The sequence below is a fragment of the Panthera onca genome, chromosome C2 (assembly GCF_046562875.1).
Source record: "Panthera onca isolate mPanOnc1 chromosome C2, mPanOnc1 haplotype 2, whole genome shotgun sequence".
NCBI lineage: Eukaryota > Metazoa > Chordata > Mammalia > Carnivora > Felidae > Panthera > Panthera onca.
This window is the reverse complement of record NC_138347.1, coordinates 86,667,661-86,688,855: the sequence shown is the minus strand read 5'-3', so window position 1 is coordinate 86,688,855 and position 21,195 is coordinate 86,667,661. Positions and strand designations below refer to the sequence as shown.

Here is a 21,195-nt window from a genome sequence, read left to right as displayed (position 1 = left end):
TAACCTAACATATTCACTGACTTAGTGATACTCATTAATCTGTGCTAGAATTATAATCTTCATCAGTTTCAGTACTAATACCAAATTAAAATATTAAAATATTTTCCCAATGTGTCCATATGATGCATTCCTTTCATTGGGTGGATTATTAAACAATCCAAAAGCCTAATTCATTGCTTCTACTCAAAAGTGTATCTTGGAGATAATTCCTACAGTGGGATGTCTAGCAATATCTTAATTATAGAAGAAAGTGACTGCTAATCACACAAATATATTCTAAAAAACTCAAACTAAATGTATTCTCAACACAACTTCCTTTTAGTTGGATCCCCAAAATTACCCTGGCCACTCCAATGCTTCCTGATATTAGAAGTGTGGCAGAGAAGTCAGAGTAAAAAGACAGCAGTCTTGATCAATCAAAATATCTCATCTTGGAAAATTTTACCAAACTTCTGACTTTGTGAACACAGTCGCATAGAGAGCTTGGACCCTTCCCATGATTTTGGCAAGCTCCTAAGCAGATGAACATAAGCTTCACTAGCTTCATAGAAAATCTGTCTCTGAAGTTTTAACTCATATACCCACTAGAAAAATACCATTCCACCCTACTGCTTTCCATAGTCTTGGCAGCAACTAATACAAACAGGATCTGAATAAATATTTGGCAAATGAATAAAATAGGCTTTACTATGGTTAATACAATTAATGAGAATTCAATTAGTCATGTGGTAATAACAATATAGAAAGATTTTGAATATACTAAAGAAGGCAATTTAATGTAACGGTAGAGCATGAGCTGTGGAGTCAGTATTCCTAGCTCCATCATATAAAAGCTATGTGTGTCTACCTTTTTTGTGCCTTGTTTTCCTCTTCTAAAATGAAGATAATGGTAACTTACTATGTGTGGTTGTAAGAATTTAATAGCATTCACACATATAAAATGCTTACACATAGTAAGCGTTTGGTAAGTGTAGCTATTGCGCAAACAAAACACAATTCAAAGGCTAAAATGCAATTAATAACTGGGGTAATCAAAATATATAAATAAATGACATGAAAAATAATAAAACCCAGGAGTGAATCAGTACATGAAATGAAAAATGTCATATGAAAAAATGTCCCCTTACACTTATTAGAAGCAGGGAGCAAATCTGGTTCTATGAACTCTATAAAGCAGCCCAGTCTGCTGGAGAATACCTCTCAGATACTGCAGCACCAGACTTTCTTCAATCTCTCCTGCTATTTGGCAAAAGGTGCTGGCAAAAATTATTAGTACTTAAGTCAAACATTTCTCCATCTTTCTCATCCTCTTCAGATTTTACATTATGGAGAAGCATTTGAATTAGTCAAGTACTCCTAAGGCAACTCTGCTCTTAAGTGATTGGCTAAGATTTATCAAGCAGGTGCTGAGTGATTGGGCAGGCTAGATTAGAATGAAAAAAACTGTCATTTCTAGGGCCTCTCAGAATCCTGTATGACCAAATGAACATGAAGTCACAGGACCAGAAGAAATGCAGAAAAATATGTATCCAAACCAACATCTCTCAATATTTTCCTTTGCAAAATAAAGATGAGAAACCTTTTAAAGGTATTATCTGCGATAGACTAGCAAGGATAGAGTTTTAAATTTTATGAAGCCCTGCAGATTTTCATTGTGCTAACCTAAAGAATCTTTTAAAAATGTGACATTGTTTGCTCCCCAAATTATAATTCTCTGGTCTGCAAAAGAATTGAAGCAAGTCCTTTGTTATCTTTTTATTATTGTTGCTGTTGCAAATTTTTTTAAAAGCAAGCCTCTAAATGTTAGTGCCTTCTCTGAGATAAAAATCCCTGAGTGCCACTTCAGATTTGATGTTTTCTTTTAGAGCTTATAAAAAGAACATCTACCTTCCACTTGGATTATTACTTCAGTTAAGCCTGCTAATGTAAATTATGGGACTCTCTGGAGCCATATAGATTTGCTAAGTACTATTTAGCTGCACAAAGAATATGAGCCATTCTATAGGCATTGATCATTTAAAATAATTTTGTCATGTATGGTTTTGAATTAGTTATTCATGTCATATGCCCCTAATGAAAATCAGTGTGCCAATTCTGGGTTTTTTAGTTGTATTCAGGGGCATACTGAGAAAACAACATTTAAAATAATTCTCAGAGATACTCTTCATATCCCAACACTAAGGAAAACTTGAATATAGGGACAAAAACTTTTAGGTTGATTCTTTGGAATTAATAACCATAAACACTAATTTTTACCAGCACACCATAAATAAAGTACATCCTTAATATAACTGACCTTTTTTTGAAATTTAAAAAAATTTTTGAATTGTGGTAAGCTATATACAATAAAATTAGCCATTTTAACCATTCTTAAGTATACGATTCAGTGCCATTAATTACATTCACAGCGTTGGGCAACTGTCACCAATATTTCCAAAACTTTTTCATCTCCCAAAACAGAAACTCTGTAACCATTAAGTAATAACTCCTCATTCCTCCTCTCTTCCCCATTCCCCTGATAACCTCTAACCTACTTTCTGTCTCTAGGAATTTACCTATTCTAGAAATTTTATGTAAGTTCAATGATACAATATTTGTCCTTTATTTCACAAAGCATACGTTTTCAAGGTTTATCCACACCATAGCATATATAAGAACTTCACCCCTTTTTATAGATAAGTAATATTCTGTTCCATGTATTACCATATTTTTTTAATTCATTCATCTCTTGATGGATATTTGAGGTATGTGAGCATTTGCACATTTGGTTATTATTATGAACAAGATTGCAATAAACACTAGCACACTTGTATCTAGTTAAATCCTTGCTTTTAATTCCTTGGAGTATGTACCTAGAAATGGAATTGCTGAGTCATATAGTAATTCTGTTTAACTTTTTGGAAAAAAACCACCAAATTATTTTCCACAGGGGCTGTAACATTTTACATTTCCACCAGCATTGTACGAGGGCTCCAATTTTTCCACATTGTTATAGCCATTCTAGAAGGTGGGAAGTGGTACCTCATAGTGGTTTTGATTTGGATTTCTTTAACCACCAATGAGGTGGAACATCTTTGCCTGTGTTTATTGGTCATTTATATGTCTTCTTTGGAGAAATGTGTATTCAAATCTTTTGTCCATTTTTTAATTGAGTTGTCTTTTTATTGCTGAATTTTGAGAATTTATTATATATTTGGGGATATTAAGTCCTTATCATATATGTGATTTGTAAATATTTTCTCCTATTCTGTATGTTATCTTTTCACTTTCTTGATAATGTAACTTTGCCTTTTAAAGGACGGTATCTAAATTTTTCACTTTGAGATGAAAGAAGATATGAAAGTATTTAAAATACTAATCATACCAGTTATTGAAATTGCTATAAAAGAAATGTATTTTCCTCTCTACTGATTCATTATCCTTAATGTGGAATATATTAATTAACCTTGTTTCTCGTTTGTGTAAAGGAAGGCTCATTTAATTAGAGTCATTTCTAAAATAGTTTTTTAGAGCAAAAAAGGATGACAGTAGAGGAAAAACTTAACATATGTTTCATTTATAGAATTCTTTTCTCACCTATGCCTAAAGAATCATTTAGTTTTTTGGAGTTAGGTAGTATTGATTAGAAGAAGATCTATTATATTGGAGGAGGGATTTGTATAAAGTTTAGTGGAAAGAGAATATGTTAAGTCAGCAAATTTAAGGGAATATGCATAGGTTCATATTGTGGAAAAGGAAAAAAGACAAATTGAGAGCATCCTTATTCTGGGGACCACAGAAGTTAGATGAGCCAAGAACACAGTTGGAATTTACTCATATGCACACAGAATGTACAAGTTCTACTCCTGGTATTTTTAATAAGAAAATTCCTTCTCATTAATAGTAGTATAAATGATAAAAGTCACAAGCACTTACAGTTTGTAGGAAGCAGGGATGGAGCTAGCTCCATATCAGAAGGACTGGGGAGGAGTTTAAAGAAAGACAAAAGATAGGACCAAAGAAGAGACCCTTGATTATAGATAAAAGATATTATATTGAGCCTGTGTGCTAAACAGCTTCATCTTTATTAGAAGATCTTCAGCAAAATCTTTTTGCAAGCATGGAAAAAAGAATTAACCATGAAGTATTATAAATGACATTACAAAAACAAGCCCATAAAACAGAGAGCTGATTAAGAATTATGAAAGCCTTCATAATTTTATTCCAGAATCAAAGTCTCCTCCTAGTATGTTTTAAGAAGGCAGGAATGCAACCAGATTTGATAGAATCCCTGATACCTAGAGATTTCAATCATTCCCAAAGGCAGAAATGTAACCAGATTTGATAGAATCACTGATACCTGGAGCTTTCAATCATCCCCAAATGCAATGTACCTCTGAAAAGTGCACAGCATGACAGTATCCTAACAGCATTGAAAAATAAATGGAACAGAACCTGACAATTTGCCACAGATTTAAAATTGAAGTGTTTTCTAGAGAATAAACCTGTAAAATGTTCTTAGGGCACCTGGCTGGCTAAATCAGAGGAGCCTGAGACTATTGATCTCAGGGTTGTGAGTTCGAGCCCCACAGTGGGTGTAGAGATTACTAAAAATAAAAATAAATAAACTTAAAAATGTTCTATATCACATAAAGAAACAATCCCTCTTAAATAACTCTCTAAAATACATATAAGGCATCTGTCAAATTATGCTCTAGCTAAAGATAGGATAAGAAATAATAAATATCTACATTTTATTCTTTAGGAGTCCTGACAGCAAAAGAGCATATACACTCAAGGCAAATAAACTCATGGTAAAACTCTTTGCATGGTCAAAAAATATAGCTAACCCAAAGAAAGTGGAAGGAGGATGTTATTGATACCAGCAGGTTCTGAACCCAGCTAAGCTAGTCAAATTACTTATTACAAGTATGTGTGTATGTAGCATGTATGCATGCCATCTTAAATAACAAATCCTAAAATATCCCAGAATACATAAATTTTTGAGTCATGTTCTGTGAGAGGAAGAATATTTTTACAGAATTGTGTACTTACCAATAAAACAAAGGATAAACTTAGCAACTAAATTAAAATGTCATGCTTCTATGTATATGTGTGTGCATGTGGCTATGTGATTAAATACTTCCATTCTTCCCACTACATAACTGCAGTATGTACATAGCCCCAGCACTCATTTTGTGTTAACTGAATATCATTGCTTACTTAATGCTGTTGCTCTTAGATGATGGAAAGATGACATAAATTGTGAGCAGTTGATCAGTCTCTACTACCCTTTGAAAGGCAGTGAGACTAGTTCTGAGACAAGACGCTGATTTTTGTAAGATGTATTTCTAGGTCCCACACTTCCCATTTTGACTTGCAAGAGTCAGTCAAGATTAAAGACACTCCTACGTGTTAGAAAAGAAACATCTGATGACAGTTTGAGACAAAGACTTGTTAAGAACCCTCTAGCATAGGTCATTGGCTAAGGACAGAGAAGAGGACAGGTTTATGAGCAAGGTTATTAAATTACACGTTACCAGCTCTATATCTTTCCCTTGTATTTTCCCATGTGTTTGGTAAATCTACTTTTAAATGTTACTTTCTGATCTACACAAGAATGCAAGCTCCATGCGAATAGGTATGTTTGTCTGCTGTGTTGACTACTACGTTCCCCTAGGCTCAGAACAGTGCCAGGGGAACAGTCAACAATTAACAAATATTTGATAAGAATTTCTAGATTCATGTTACTGAAAAATGAAGGAAAGTTTCTATAGTCATACTTTGATCCATGTTTTAGAGAAACAAATTCCTGAGACCAGAGGTGAGGACAGCACTACTGTTGAAAAATATAGAAGAAAAAATTCAATCTGGGGAGAAGAAATTATGGCTGTAAGATACAGCTATTCCTACCTCCATGGGGATGTTCTTCTATTACCAGTCTAGAAAAATCTGGCTTTGATATGCTAAGGCAGCTTTGTGTTTGGAGGCAAGGTGAGGACAGCAACTGGGTGAGTCCCTAGAGCTGCATTATATAAGCGTAATCAATAGTACAGTTCAGAGTCAGAGATAAAGGGAACAATCCAACAAGAGAATATAATAATTCAAAATATCTATGTACCTAACATAGGATCACCTAAATATATAAATATTATCATATATAAAGGGAAAGTGATAGTGATACAGTAATAGTAGGGGACTTTAACATCGCACGTATATCCATGGATAGATAGATCATAAAGACAGATTGGGGCGCCTGGGTGGTGCAGTCGGTTGAGCGTCCGACTTCAGCTCAGGTCATGATCTCACAGTTTGTGAGTTCGAGCCCCGCGTCAGGCTCTGTGCTGACAGCTCGGAGCCTGGAGCCTACTTCGGATTCTGTGTCTCCCTCTCTCTCTACCCCTCCCCTGCTCATACTCTGTCTCTCTCTCTCTCTCTCTGAAAAATGAATAAACTTAAAAAAAAATTTAAAAAAAAGAAAATCAATAAGGAAACAGTGGCTTTGAATGACACATTAAACCAGATGGACTTAACAGATATATATAGAACATCCCATCCAAAAACAGCAGAATATACATTCTTTCAAGTGCATATACAACATTCTCCAGGACAGATCATATGTTAAGACATAAAACAAGTCTCAATAAATTTAACAAGATTCAAATCATATCAAGTACCTTTTCTGACCACAATGATATCAAACTAGAAAACAATTAGAAGGGCGGGGGGAAACAGGAAAAAACACAAACATGTGGAAGCTAAACAATATACTACCACACAATCAATGGGTCAATGAAGACATTTTAAAAAATTGTTTTAAATATCTTGACACAAATGAAAATGGAAACACAATGGCTCAATCTTTGGGACACAGCAAAAACACTTTTAAGACGGAATTTTATAGTGATACACGCCTACCTCAAGAAACCAGAAAAATCCCAAATAAACAATATAACCTTACACATAAAGGAACTAGAAAAATAAGAACAAATGGTGTCCAAAGTTTGTATAAGGCAGGAGTTAATAAAGACCAGAGCAGAAATAAATGGAACAAACGAATGAATGAACTAATGAGAAGGAAGGAAGGAAGGAAGGAAGGAAGGAAGGAAGGAAGGAAGGAAAAAGATCAATGAAACCAAGAGCTGGTTCTTTGAAAACATAAACAAAATTGATAAGCTTTAGCCAGATTCATCAAGAGAAAAAGAGTATGCATGCTCTCTCAAAATAAATAAATAAACATTAAAAAAATAAAAATAAAATGTTTTTGCATAAATTTAGCCTTAGAAAAAAATCCAAAGAGATTTTTCCATGTATCTTTAAATGGCCTTTGCTAACCTGTGGAAAATATTTTCTGTGTCATCAAAGATTCATTCTAGGTACAGCAATAGCTCTTGAGGCTACATGCTTCTTCATAGGGCTATATTCTTGGGAAGCTGCTGATTAATACAAGGAAATTCTATCATGTGAACCACTAAAACAGGGAGGACTTTGTGTAAACTTGCTGTGAGTCCCTTTTTCATAGTTCAATTGTTCGCATCCAATCTGTTTCTTCCTTACACATGGATCCTATCCTCTGTTTTGTTTTATTTTTCTATCCTCTATTTTCATGTGCTTTAATAACAATTAAAGTATCTGAGGTTTTGATTTTTTTAAATGTTCATTTATTTATATTGAAAGAGTTCGAGAGAGAGTAGGGGAAGGGCAGAGAGAGAGATAGAGAGAGAGAGAGAGAGGGAGAGAAAGAACTCCAAGCAGGCTCCATGCCGTCAGTGCAGAGCCTGATGCAGGCCTCAAACCCGTGAACGATGAGATCATGACATGAGCCGAAATCAAGAGTTAGACACTTAGCCAACTGAGCCACCCAGGCACCCCTCTGAGGCACTAATTTTAAGGATATTGAAGGATGAAATAATTGGGTATGTAATAACAATGGGACATCATGAGTAATTATTGAATCTAAAATAAAAAACAAATTTCCAAGAAAGCTGAATTGAAGAAGCCTCTCATAATTAATACAAAGAATTTAATTTGGCTATGGATTTGACTCTTATCCCTAGTTGTTCAATACCTATGGGGATAAATTTTAGGGTGGGGGGATTGGTGGACATATTTATTGAGAACCTACTGTGTTAGGAAGTACTTTATATATGCTAACTCATTATTCCTTACAACAGTTCTGTGAGGCAGTTACTTTTATCCTCATTTTATAGTTGAGGAAACCGAACTTTGGAGAGATTAAATAATCTGCCCCAAATCACACTACTAAAATCTCTCAGAGGTAGAATATGAGCCCTGGTATATCACACTTTAAATGTTTGCTTTTTATTTCCACAGGGAAGGACATTATTTAATTAATTGCTTATTGGAATTTCATCATCAATAACTACTTGTTGAGCAAGGTACTTTCTGAAAATAGCATATTAGTTTTCCTATGTACAATATAAATGTATAACTAGAAGTCATTTTCTAACATCTCATTCTTTCCTTTCCTTTCTTTTGTCCTTTTTTCAGTTGTACTAAGTTGTTTTCCCTTTAAAAATTGGGAAATACACAATTGTGTATACAAATTGTGTATAAAACAAATAAGTATAGTTTAAAGAATCATAACACAGTGATTAACCATATATCCAGATTAATAAAAAAAACTTTTACCAGTGCCTCAGGAATCCTGTGAGCCCCTCCTTAATCATAATCTTCTCCTTTACCTATACAGATTACCACTGTCTTCCATGTTAATAATTCTTTAATATTTCTTTATCATTTTGTCACCCATGTATGTATCCTTAAACATATTTTATTCCACTTTGAACAAATTAATCACAAGAATAAATCTGATTCTGTAGGAAAAGTCAATAATGCAGCAATAAGAATAAGGCTCCTAGGAGAAAATAAACTAAACAGAGTTTCTGGGGCATAACCTGACTTCACCTTCACCAAAAGTTTACCAGGACCCTGGGGGAAATTTGTAGACAAGGTGAAATATGAATGGAAAATATGGAGATCACCACAGTTGGACACTGGGTAAATCTGAAGGATACCCAAAGACAGGACAAATGAAAAAAGTTGGCTCTGTATTTTCTACCTCCACCTTTCAGAAGCATAGCTAAGAAAAACACTTTTATGGAGCAACTCAAGTGATCCCATCTAGGTAACACTTTGGAAAATAAAGGAGAAATTTCCTCAGCACATGGTCTGTACAAGATAAGTATAGAATACTCACTTGGACATTCTGCACTAGGTTTGGTAGTACAGTGGTATCAGAGTAGATATTTCAGTTTCTGCCTACCACAGGGGAGACAGAATTTGGAATGTGAGTTCCAAAACCTTGAGTTTTCCATTAATATCCCAGAATGGCCACATTCTAGGAAAACAAATTAAGCTTTAGAATTAAAATATTTGCCCTAAAACTAATGGCAAAACTGAAACAGACCCCATGAAGAAAGCATAAAGCCAAACCTTATTCATTCAAGTTAACTGTTGTTAGAACAAACCCCAGGACTCTTCAGAGGAATATATTAAAATTCAGCATCTTCATAGCATATTACCTGTAATATACAGTATACAATAAAAAATATCTAGACATACAAATAAATTTTTATTATTTTTTTTAATTTTGCAAATAAACTTTTTAAAAGTGACACACAGACCAAAGAAAAATCAGTCAATAAAAAGACTCACAGAAATCCCAGAAGTTGTACCTAACAATTGTAAACATTTATGCATCAAATGTAAAAGCACCAAAATATATAAATCAATTAATCACAAACATAAAGAAACTCATCGATAGTAATACCATAATAGTAGGAGACTTCAACACCCCACTCAAGCAATGGACAGATCATCTAATAAAAAAATCAACAAGGAAACAATGGCTTTGAATGACACACTGGACCAGATGGACTTAACAGATATTTTCAGAACATTTCATCCTAAAACAGAAGAGTATACATTCTTCCCAGTGCACATGGAACATTCTCCAGAATAGACCATATCCTGGACACAAATCAGCCCTAAGTAAATAGAAAAATATCGAGATCATACTATGCATATTTTCAGACCACAACACTATGAAACTCAAAATCAACCACAAAAAAAATTTTTGAAAGGTAACAAATACTTGGAGACTGAAGAACATCCTACTAAGGAATGAATGGGCTAACCAAGCAGTTAAAGAGGAAATTAAAAAGTATATGGAAGTCAATGAAAATGATAACACCACAACCCAAAACCTCTGGGACGCAGCTAAGGCAGTCATAAGAGGAAAGTATATAGCAATCCAGGCCTTTCTAAGAAGGAAGAAAGATCTCAGATATACAACCTAACCTTATGCCTTAAGGAGCTGGAAAAAGAACAGCAAATAAAACCCAAAAACAACAGAAGACAGGAAATAATAAAGATTAGAACAGAAATCAATGCTATCGAAACCAAAAAAAAAAAAAAAAAAAAAGTAGAACAGATCAATGAAACCAGAAGCTGGTTCTTTGAAAGAATTAACAAAATTGATAAACCACTAGCCAGTTTGATCAAAAAGAAAAAGGAAAGGACCCATATAAATAAAATCAAGAATGAAAGAGGAGAGATCACAACCAACACAGCAGAAATAAAAACAATAATGAGAGAATATTATAAGCAATTATATGCCAATAAAATGGGCAATCTGGAAGAAATGGACAAATTCCTAGAAACATACACTACCAAAACTGAAACAGGAAGAAATAGAAAATTTGAACAGACCCATAACCAGTAAGGAAATTGAATTAGTAATCAAAAATCTGCCAAAAAACAAGAGTCCAGGGCCAGATGGCTTTCCAGGGGAGTTCTACCAAACATTTAAGGAACGGTTAACACCTATTCTCTTGAAGCTGTTCCAAAAAATAGAAATGGAAGGAAAACTTCCAAACTCTTTCTATGAAGCCAGCATTACCTTGATTCCAAAATCAGACAGAGACTCCACTAAAAAGGAGACCTATGGAACAATTTCCCTGATGAACATGGATGCAAAAATCCTCAACAAGATATTAGCCAACCGGATCCCACAATATATTAAAAATTTATTCATCACGACCAAGCGGGATTTATACCTGGGACGCAGGGATGGTTCAATATCCGCGAAACAATTAACGTGATTCATCACATCAATAAAAGAAAGGACAAGAACCATATGATCCTCTCAATAGAAGCAGAGAAAGCATTTGGCAAAATACAGCTTCCTTTTTTGATAAAAACCCTCAAGAAAGTAGGGATAGAAGGAGCATACCTCAAGATCATGAAAGCCATATATAAACGACCCAACACTAATATCATCCTCAATGGAGAAAAACTGAGAGCTTTCCCCCTAAGGTCAGGAACAAGATAGGGATGTCCACTCTCGCTGTGGTTATTCAACATAGTATTGGAAGTCGTAGCCTCTGCAATCAGACAACACAAAGAGATAAAAGGCATCCAAATTATCCAGGAGGAGGTCAAACTTTCACTCTTCACAGATGACATGATACTCTATATGGAAAACCCAAAAGATTCCATCAAAAAACTGCTAGAATTGATTCATGAATTCAGCAGAGTTGCAGGATATAAAATCAACGCACAGAAATCGGTTGCATTCCTATACACCAACAATGAAGCGACAGAAGGAGAAATCAAGGAATCGATCCCATTTACAGTTGCACCAAAAACCATAAAATACCTAGGAATAAATCTAACCAAAGAGGTGAAAAATCTATACAATGGAAACTATAGAAAACATATGAAAGAAATTGAAGAAGACACCAAAAAAATGGAAAAAGATTCCATGCTCCTGGACAGGAAGAACAAATATTGTTAAAATGTTGACCCTACCCAAAGCAATCTACATATTCAATGCAATCCCTATCAAAGTAACACCAGCATTCTTCACAGAGCTAGAACAAAAAATCCTAAAATTTGTATGGAACCATAAAAGACCCTGAATAGCCAAAGCAATCTTGAGAAAGAAAACCAAAGCAGGAGGCATCACAATCCCAGACTTCATGCTATACTACAAAGCTGTAATCAAGACAGTATGGTACTGGCACAAGAACAGACACTCAGATCAATGGAACAGAACAGAGAACCCAGAAATGGACCCACAAAAGTATGGTCAACTAATCTGTGACAAAGCAGGAAAGAATATTCAATGGAATAAAGACAGTCTCTTCAGCAAATGGTGCTGGGAAAACTGGACGGCGACATGCAGAAGAATGAAACTGGAACACTTTCTTACACCATACACAAAAATAAACTCAAAATGAATGAAAGACCTAAATGTAAGACAGGAAGCCATCAAAATCCTCGAGGAGAAAGCAGGCAAATACCTCTTTGATCTAGCCTGCAGCAACTTCTTACTCAACACGTCTCTGGAGGCAAGGGAAACAAAAGCAAAAATGAACTATTGGGACCTCATGAAAATAAAAACTTCTGCACAGTGAAGGAAATAATCAGCAAAACTAAAAGGCAACCGACAGATTGGGAGAAGATATTTGCAAATGATATATCAGATAAAGGGTTAATTTCCAAAATCTATAAAGAACTTATCAAACTCAACACCCAAAAAACAAATAATCCAGTGAAGAAATGGGCAAAAGACATGAATAGACACTTCTCCAAGGAAGACATCCAGATGGCCAACCGACACACGAAAAAATGCTCAACATCACTCATCATTAGGGAAATACAAATCAAAACCACCATGAGATACCTAACCTGACACCTGTCAGAATGGCTAACATTAACACCTCAGGCAACAACAGATGCGGAGAAAGAGGATCTCTTTCGCATTGTTGGTGGCAATGCAAGCTGGTGCAGCCACTCTGCAAAACAGTATGGAGGTTCCTCAAAAAACTAAAAACAGAACTACCCTATGACCCAGCAATTGCACTACTAGTCATTTGTCCACGGGATACAGGTGTGTTTTTTCGAAGGGACACATGCACCCCCATGTTTACAGCAGCACTATCAACAACAGCCAAAGTATGGTAAGAGCCCAAATGTCCACTGATGGATGAATGGATAAAGAAGAGGTGGTATATATATATATATATACAATGAAGTATTACTCAGCAATCAAAAAGAATGAAATCTTGCCATTTGCAACTACGTGGATGGAACTGGAGGGTATTATGCTAAGTGAAATTAGTCAGTCAGAGAAAGACAAAAATCATATGACTTCACTCATAGGAGGACTTTAAGAGACAAAACAAATGAACATAAGGGAAGGGAAACAAAAATAATATGAAAACAGGGAGGGGGATAAAACAGAAGAGAGTCATAAATATGGATAACAAACTGAGGGTTACTGGGGGGGGTTATGGGAGGGGGATGGGCTAAATGGGTAAGGGGCATTAAGGAATCTACTCCTGAAATCATTGTTGCACTATATGCTAACTAATTTGGATGTAAATTTCAAAAAAAAAATGAAATAAAAAAAAAGAAATCCCAGAAATTGTAATTAGCAGAGAAGGACTTTAAAACAACTATGAAGAATTATGTTAACACATATAAATGAAAAAAAATTACTATAGTGGGAAAACAACTGGGGAATTTCAGGACAGACTGGAAAACTGCTTAAAAGAATGAAATAAAAATTCTAGAACTGAAAAATACAAAATATACAATAAAAAATTTATTGAAAATATTAATGACAGACTGGAGACAACAGAAGAAAAGATCACTGAACTTGAACAGAGTTAGTAAAAACATCCAAACAGGACACAAAGGAGAAAAAAAATCCTCAGTGAAATGTGAGGCATTATCAAGGTGTCTAAAATATATAAAACCAGAGTTCCATAAAGCAAGAGGGCTAAAAATAGGGCAGAAAAATATCTGAAGAAATACTGATTTAAAAGATTCTAATATTTGATCAAAAAATAGCAAACCACCAAGTTAAGAGTACAGCAAATCTCAAGCAAGTACTCATCCATTCAAAGAAGATTTCTATGTCCTTGCAAAATCTTTTATAAAAGATGTAGAACACTGTCTTATTTAATATATCTATTGTATAGAGGTACAACAAAACAGTTCTAAAAGTTACTATCAAGAAAAAACTGAATGTATGTTTCTATTTGTTATATTGATCATTCCCAACACAAACACTTTTGTATTTTTTGCTTTGTCAGGAAATTTAGAGCTGGATATGGTAGATACTTATACCAACTAAGCTATTGCCATCTATATTCTCTTTCTAAAAGCTTTTATTCTGTTCTTTTTTTTCCTCCACATTACATGTATGTTTTATGTTAGAGACACTCCATAGCAGGTAGCCTTTGGAGTTAACCAGACCTAGACAGGAATTTAATCCTTAGCCTTTTTCACTGTATCATTCGATTCCTTTATGTCTATACTTTCTAATCTGTAAAATAAGGATAATATGAATACTCTTATTACCTATCTTGCAGCACTATTGGAGTATTAATTTATAAAATGCATGTAGAGCCCATATATCCTGGTACAGAATAAGATCTCAGTTAATGCAGGCTATGGTTATTTAGTCATCTCAAATAATGCTTGAAAGTAGCTGTCATATAAGACATAAATTAATGACAATAATATTCATTCCTGTACAAAGCAATTATTTATTCTCAAGATACAATAATATGGAGAATTATGAAATTATTGAGAGGTTAGCAATCCTTGTCTCTGGAATGGATACTGAAACAACATACATCATGACCGGAAATGATCCACTAAACTTCTGGGCAATAGGAAGTGTATATAGTGGACACAACATTTGTTCATGGAATAATTGATAGGATGTTAGCATAAACAAGACCTTAGACATATTTGGTTAAACCCTTCACTTTACTGCTAGGGAAATGTACCAATTTTGTGTATTTTTAATGTACTGTATCTTTAAACTTCATAATTTGTGTTACTTCCAAAACTTCCACAGTACTTCTTGTGGACTCTAGATCCCAGTTTCCAACTCACTAATTTTGAATAATAGCTAAATCCTAAGGAAGTTGAGTATCTGTAAAATGGGAATAATAGTATCTTCCCTACCTACTTCACAAGTTGTTATGAGAATTAAACTGTGAAACACTTTAGGAAAAAACACATGCAAATGGGAAATTGTGATTCTTATTATTATTCTCTGTAGCATTTCTTTTCATCAGCAAACAAAATCCTGGTATTGATCTTCCTAGACAATGAGAGACTTTCTATTCGATAAAATATATTTACTTGGTTTTATTTTAATTTTTCATTCAAATACGGGTGATTACCTGATTTGTTTTGAAAGGGAGTAAAAAAGACTATCTTGGACATCTTTTATCTATTTTTTTTATGACATGAATTTGAAACAACTACTACTTAAAGTCTGGGTGTGAGGAAGAGTGCACACAGTGAATAAAACACTTAACCTTTTACTAGAATAAAGGTATATTTTCTGGTACCCAGGAAGACTGGTAAATAATAATAGCTCTGTTATGATATAAAGAAACCAAACAGATAATAATGATCCCACAGTTTCGAGACCCTTTAGTTCTCTTTCCACATATAAATGGATTGTTTCTTGATTCATATTCTATCCTTCTACCTTTCCAGTAACCTCTTATATTGAACAACACTGTGTGATATTAGAAAAGAAGAAATGGATTAGCTTACTTTCATATACAAGTATTATATGGTCAAGTGTTTGCTAACACACACATAAACCATCTTTTTTTTCTAAGTATAAACTGATATAATTTATTAGATTTTAGAGATGTCCTTTATGATTCATGTCATTTCACAGCAAAAGACATTTTTTAAAAAAGAACAAGAAATTGTTGAGGGTGTCTACCTATGTGCCTAAGGACTCCAAAACTGATAAACCAGATTGCACTTTTGAATGCCAGACACTTAGTACTGTTTCAAATTCAACATACGCAATATTAAATTCATCATCTCTTCCTCCCATGCAAACCTGCTCTTTTCTTTCTATTTCTAATCTTGGAATAATCCCACTATTATTTTTTTTTACTAATCTCTTAATGGAATTGTATTTTTTTCAGATTTATTGAGGTATAATTGACAAACAGGAACTGTATATATTAAAAGTGTACAAGTTGATATTTTGATATGTACGTGTAAACATTGTAAAATGATCACCACAATCAAGCTAATTAACATATCCATCACCTCATAATTACCATTTCCTTTCTCTCTCCTTTTTCTCTGGTGAGAACACTTTAAAAGATGTACCCTCTTAGCAAATTTCAAGTGTACAACACAGAATTGTTAACTATAGTCACCTTACCATACATTAGATCTCCAGAACTTATTCTTCCTGTGTAACTGAAACTTTGTACACTTTGATCAACACTTTCCAATTTTCCTCTCTACCCTGCCCCTAGTAACCACCCTTCTATTTACTTCTTCTGTGAGTCTGACTACTTTAGAGTCCACATACAAGTGAGATCATGCAGAACTTGTCTCTCCGTATCTGACTTATTTCACTAGCATAATGTTGCAAATGATAATATTTCCTTCTTTTTCAAAGCTAAATAATATTCCCCTATGTGTGCATGTGTGTGTGTGTGTATTTGCATTGTTTTCTCAATGCTTAGCCACTGCACTACATACAGTACGTCTACAATAAGTATTTGTTGAACATATAAGTAAATGAAATTTTTAAAATGCTATGAACACAAGACTAGCACTTTCATACACATTTTAATCCCCACCAGAGCTCTGAAATATTAGTAACTCATGGTCACTGCTATGGAACAGTTAGAGAGAGTGCAGCACTAATATCAATGTGAAAAAAGTTCTCTTACACCACTTCAAAAGGCCCAGTGAATGTGTACTATGATATAGCTCACTGAGTAATTGAACTCATTACTCATGACTCATTGAGTAATTTAATATGCTAAAGTAACTGCTATTTACTCCACTTCAGGTTTGATTTTACAAGGAATTCTGTGTATGTGATGCAGACGTATATTTTTCTTTTCTCAATTATTAAAATACTATTAGTGGCCTGAGGTATGACTCCCTCCTCTTCTAGAACACAGATCATATTATATTGACATTACTTGTTCATTATTTGGTTTCCCTAACTGCCCTTGATCTCTTGAGGAAAAGAACAATGCCATTTTAATCTTTGCACCCCAGCACTAATCACAATGCCAGGTATTTAGTGGGCTCTAATGAAATGTTTTCAGGGAAAAAAAAAGATGGAATAGAAGGAAGAAGCAGAGAGAGGGAAGAGGGGAAGGGAAGAAAAAGAAAGCAGTCATGTCTGTTTACTAAAGTAAGAAATGTGAATATTATTCCCATTTTATGGCTGAGGAAATTTAAAAAAAGTACCTAAGACTACCCATGGACTGATTAACTGGTAAAGCTGAGACAAGAACTAAATTATCCTATGTGAGAGTCCAGGGAATAGATAATCTGACATCTGGAAAGAAGCAGGAACCCATACATTGATATTTCCCTTCCCATTTCCATTGAGATTTTCTGCCATCTGATAAAGACAGTTGTGTAGAGAAGTGTTTTTCTAATTACTCATTGAGTAAAACCAGAGCTTTGCTGAGTACTCAGAGAATTGCAAAAGAAATGCCTTATTCACAGTATCCTTTTAAAACTTATTTTCTAGTTTTGTTATTATTCCTACATTCTAAAATTCTATCCTTCACTGTTAATGTAGAGGACAAAATAGTCTAAAATTAATAAGCTGGAAATTATGAGAGAGAGGTCAGTGGAATATGTTCCCACTAAAGCAATTTATAGGAAATGAAACCTAAAATACCTTTTTTCTCTATTACTCGTTTTAACTGTTAAGAAATTTCATATTTAAATTATTGGAGAACATTGAAATTATGTTTCAATAATCCTTAGAGACCATACTTTCTTCCAAAACACATTTGCATCCCATTTTACACCCTAGAAAAATGTTCCTTTTCTTGGTTCCCATAGTACCCTCTAATAATATATTTACTACACTGTAACAATCCTTTAATTTATTAATTTTTTGCACTATTTTTTGAGCCCCTTAACAGCAGGGAAATACAGGAACTAGAAAATATTTGTTTGAATCAAGGTAGGTTGTATGTAAATATTTAACGTTTTAAATTTTGTGATAAAATTGCCTTCCCATTATACCATGTTTTCTCCTCTCTGATCCCAATTTCCTCTTGTACTGTAGCCCTTTTATATTACAGACTATCAGTTCATGAGGAACATAAGTTCAAGAGTGAGTCTGCAGTCACTTGTATCAGAAAAGGAAGATTACAATCATGTAAGTCTACTGTGAACCTATAACACTTGAAATGTAAGATTTCCTCAAGCAAGAACATATCTTAGTGCTCTCTGTTCTAGTTAATTTTGATAAAATAAAAGTTCACAGATACTCCATTTGTACCAAGTTCAAAATAAAAACAGTAAAATATAAGTTGATGACAACAGATAACTACTATATTTCCCAGCCCAGGATCTATTAGATTTTCATTTGAGGAACTGCTTCCCAACCCTAAAATCATATAATTTTCAGGTTATCCCTGTTTCTGCACTTTAAGGAATTTCATGACCCAAGCCCAGGAATTAACCACCAGCCGTGTTGATTAGGTCAGAAAAGAGCTTGGAATCTCAGTTAAAGCAAACATAGCTAATTATGGGGAGTATGTTGGGATAATAGTGAAAGAGAAGGCTTCTTCTTGCAGAGACTACTAAGAGAATGGCATGTATGTCTGAGAATGCTGGCCTGTACTGAGGTAGGGAGGGACTTGCCTTAAAATGGAGCCAACAGTGAGTAAGACAGAGATTAGTGATGACATTGAACCCTTGGATACAGTCATACATGACTCTTCAGTTATGGAAGCCAACAATTTCTTTTTTCTTGAGGTACTAGGTACAAATTTCTGGTCTGTTGGTAAATAGTATTTCATTCTATTTTTCCTGAATATATTTCATTTATTGTAAGTCTTCAAACTTACTAATGCATGTCCACCATTCATAATCCCAACTCTAAAATGCTACCCTTTCCAACTAGAAATAATCCTTCATTTATCTGAACTCTTAAAGAACTTTACCTCTAAGAAAAGATAAAAATACTTTCAATTTTCCAAATATTTATAGAGTTGTCTTATTTGGACCAAATTACTATGCAGCCAACTTTTGATTTTCCACTTGAATTGTTCCATTAATGATAAATAGATGAAACATTAGACTGTTTTTTTTAATGTTTATTTATTTTTGAGAGAGAGAGAGAGAGACAGAGCACGTATTGGGGAGGGGCCTGGAGAGAAGAGAAGAGAGGATCTATAGCAGGCTCTGTGCTGACAACAGAGAGCCCCACACTGGGCTTGAACTCACAAACTGTGAGATCATGACCTGAGCCGAAGTCCAAAGGTTAACCAACTGAGCCACCCAGGCACCCCTAGACTGTGTTTGTATTTCAGTTACTTTGTGTTGGAATTGCAAAAAAAAAAAAAAAAAAAAAAAAAAAAAAAATTAGCAACAAAATGTATTTAAAAACACACTTCTGTTGGCATTTTGAATGAAATGGCATTTGAATGAAATAGCTAACAATCAACCCTTTATATTGTGGGGATTTGTTTGTTTGTTTGTTTGTTTGTTTGTTTTTGCTCCTGGAGTTCTCTTGCAGCTTTAATTCTTGAGTCTCAGGTGGCAGCACCAGACATTAAATCTCCAAATCTCCAAGGGGATTAAATCCATTAAATCCATTAAATCTCCAAAGGGAGAGGTATTATTAAACTTTTTGCTGCTCATTCGTTTCTGAACACAAATGAACAAATTCTTAAACCCACTTATTCATTTCATGATGATCATTAGGAGAAAAATTTAAGCCAAGCTTGCATATTGAAAATAAGAACAAAACACACACACACACACACACACACACACACACACACACACACACACCCTGTTGATAATAAATTTCATGGATTCATTTATGTTAAACAAAGTCCAATTTTATTCACTCTTAATATCCTTGTAGTCCATTGTATGCCTTCTGCAGTGATCCTTGTTTCAGTAGCTGTTTGATACCTTCTCTTGCTTCCCCTGTTAACTGTTCTTTTGGAAAATCTACATGGAAAGTGATTATCAAAGAATTCTTGATGTTGTTGTTGTCAAAGTTGGGGAGGCCCTCTCCTTTCTTCCATACCTTGGTTCCTAGTCTGGTGACCTTATCCTGGAAAATATGTACACTGTGGCCATCCAAGTGAGTAATATCCATATCAAAGCCCACCAGAGACTCAACTAGTGTGATTGTCACATTTGTACATAAATCTCCTTTCCTTTCAAATACTGGGTGCTTGACAACTTTGATTCTGAACCGCAGGTCTCCCGGCTCTCCATCCACGTGAGGGTCACCCTCCCCAATAAAAGGATACTCCATGCCATCTCTCACCACAGGTTCTATTTCTACCTCCAGTGTTTGTTCTTCATTCACTAGTCTGACATTAGGGCATTCATTACAGACCACCTTTGGGTCATTTGGAAGCACCCTGGGCCCAGCTGTGTAGTCCACATTGTTGCTGGCAGTTGCGTTTTTGTTTGCCAGGAAACTACCTTGCCACAGGTTTGTTTCTAACTAATTCCACAAAATTTCCTGCATATACTTCATCCAAAGGAACTTCTAGATTTACAATAATATCACTTCCTCTTAGAAAATTTGTCTTGCTGATACGGGGTTCCTCCAAACATGAAATCACAATCTCCAAAGAAGTATGGAAAAAATGTCCCCATGGGAGCCCTAATGCCATCTTTTAACCCCTTTTCACTATTAACTATCATATTGTTTCCATTTCTCATTGTCTGACAGAAACTAATAAGTGGAACCTAGATCCTGGAATTTCTCCTGAACTCCAGGATCATCAGGGTTCCAGCCAGGATGAAGCTGCAGGGCCAGTTTCCTGTGGGCCTTTTTAATGTCTTTTACAGATGCACTTTGAGGCACCCACAAGATCTTATAGAAATCTTGCCTAGCAAACAAGGCCCTGTGGAGGTACAGCAGCAACAGGCAGAAGGTGCCCAAGTCCTGCAGGGCCATGGTTTCTCTGTGCCAGCCTCTGTGCCGGTCCCTAGCCACAGACTCCTTACACAACCCGCTGCCGCCTCAGCTCAGAGCTAGCTCACCTCCTCCTCTACCCAAATCCCACCAAATCAATATTTTAAAATTAAAGTTTACTTCAATCTCATTATTTTATTAGTATTTGTAATTATTCATTTTTATACTTAACAATTTTAGTTTTACATGTA

General features: G+C 34.8%; 1 long non-coding RNA gene and 1 pseudogene across 1 annotated transcript in view; both read right to left on the bottom strand.

The window, feature by feature from the left end:
- Positions 1–21,195, bottom strand: part of LOC132683414 (uncharacterized) — a 236,872-nt gene that overhangs the window by 31,449 nt on the left and 184,228 nt on the right. The gene's annotated exons all lie outside the window — the stretch shown is intronic.
- Positions 19,884–21,008, bottom strand: LOC132683412 (dnaJ homolog subfamily B member 11 pseudogene; annotated as a pseudogene).